The sequence below is a fragment of the Propithecus coquereli genome, unplaced genomic scaffold (assembly GCF_000956105.1).
Source record: "Propithecus coquereli isolate 6110/MARCELLA unplaced genomic scaffold, Pcoq_1.0 Scaffold194, whole genome shotgun sequence".
NCBI lineage: Eukaryota > Metazoa > Chordata > Mammalia > Primates > Indriidae > Propithecus > Propithecus coquereli.
Window position 1 is genome coordinate 3,969,088 of NW_012144300.1, and position 1,817 is coordinate 3,970,904.

A 1,817-nucleotide genomic window follows, 5' to 3' on the forward strand; every position below is an offset into this window, starting at 1 on the left:
GTGAGAAACTGATAGAGCAGCAAGACATGTAAGATCAAGGGAGAGTTTATTAAGGGAGAAATAAAGATGTGTCTTATATAGTGATGGGAATGATCCAGTAAACAGGAGTTAATGATGAAGAAAGGAGGGATAATTTTCAGAGTGATGTCATGAGGGAAGAGTGGTGTCCAGTGATTAATTCAATGTACAAAGGGAGAGGCAGGCTAGAGATAGAGACCTTTATAGAAGGCACTAAAGCCTTAAAAAAATCCCAAGCCAGGTGCAGTAGTGCATCCCAAGTCAGGAAGATCACTAGAACCCAGGAGTTTGAGCCTAGATTGAGAAACATAGTAAGACCTCATCTCAAAGAAAGAAAAAAATAAAGAAATCCCCGATTCTAATAGATTTTCATGCACTTGACTTCCATACCGCTTGAAGCTGAGCTTCCATAAGAACCGGAGGAAGCAGGAAAAGGCTGCAGCAAACAGACCTGACTCAAGCTCAGACACCACAAACCCCCACGTCCCACCTCTGCCCTATGTGTGGACTGGCCTCCCAGGTGACACTACCTGTGCGGTGTGCCCTCCTACTGAAGCAGCCCAAGATTCGGTGCGAATGATGAGGTAAGCGGGGAAACCCTGCCCAGTTCACAGAGCTGACAAAGGAGGCAGGCCAAGAGAACTGGAGGGGCAGTGGGTGTGAAGCACAAAGTGACCGAGAGAGGAGCACATTAACCTCCGCAGGCACCTCCATTCTTAACGCTCCAGGAGATGCAGTGTCCAAGCAGCCCTCCCTACTAGGAAGCGTGGCGCCTCACTGACACTTAAATTGGATTTCTGGTTCCAATCAGTCTTCAGCATGATCCATTCCTTCCAGTTAAGCTTCTCATCAAGGCTCAAAATTCCTCATCTGTAAAATGATGAGTTTGACCTATATACTTCTAAAAAGACCCTTCCTGCTCTAGCAATTCCTAATTTTGCACATCACTCCACTGGTGCCACACAAGTACAAGTGGCTTGGCCACAGAAACCTGTCATTGTAGCCATCTGTCCCACTAGACTCTGACGTTGACACTACAGTCAAATATTTATTTGCTGGAGGCCACCCCTGCCACCAACACGGCCTTTCCCAACCCCAGGCCTTGCTCAGAAAAGCTCCAGCATGTTGCAAGGCAGCCTTTGCAAGGCTCAAGGGAATGCAACTTCTTCAATGCAGTTTTTCTGGTAGCTCACCTGCCTCCCCGCTGGCCTCCTACACTCACCCACACTCGTTTGATTTTTAAAGCATTTATCCTACAGCATTTTATCTCACTTCACAAATTTTAAGTTGCGCGTATTTTTCTCCTGTTAGCACATGCATCTCACAATTTAGATGGCTCACACTCCCAAAATTACCAGAAGCATTCTTTTGTTCCTTCTTACTGCTACATAAAATAATGATACATCACTCAACGACATCTTAGATGGGATGAAATAAGGTATTAGAACTCCACCGCCAAAATAAGCAACTCGAGTTCAGTTTCTATTATCCACAATGCCTCCACCTATACACTGCAATATTGAATAAATTAAAATTCAATTGAGAAATGCCCCACCTACACTACTTGTGCTGTCAGAATGCAGCACAGCTGAGAAGAAAAACAGCAAGCCTTCTCAACTCTACCTCCTTCCAGGACAGATGTAGCTTTATTTTTTTAAGCAAACAACAAACAAGTTGTTTTCAACAAAGTGTAATCAGCCCTTCATTTCACCCGGCTTTCTTTCCCATGGAGTGTGTCTCACACATCAGAGGACACAGGAGCGGCAAAGTGTTAGAGAAAACAACTTACTATCCAACCT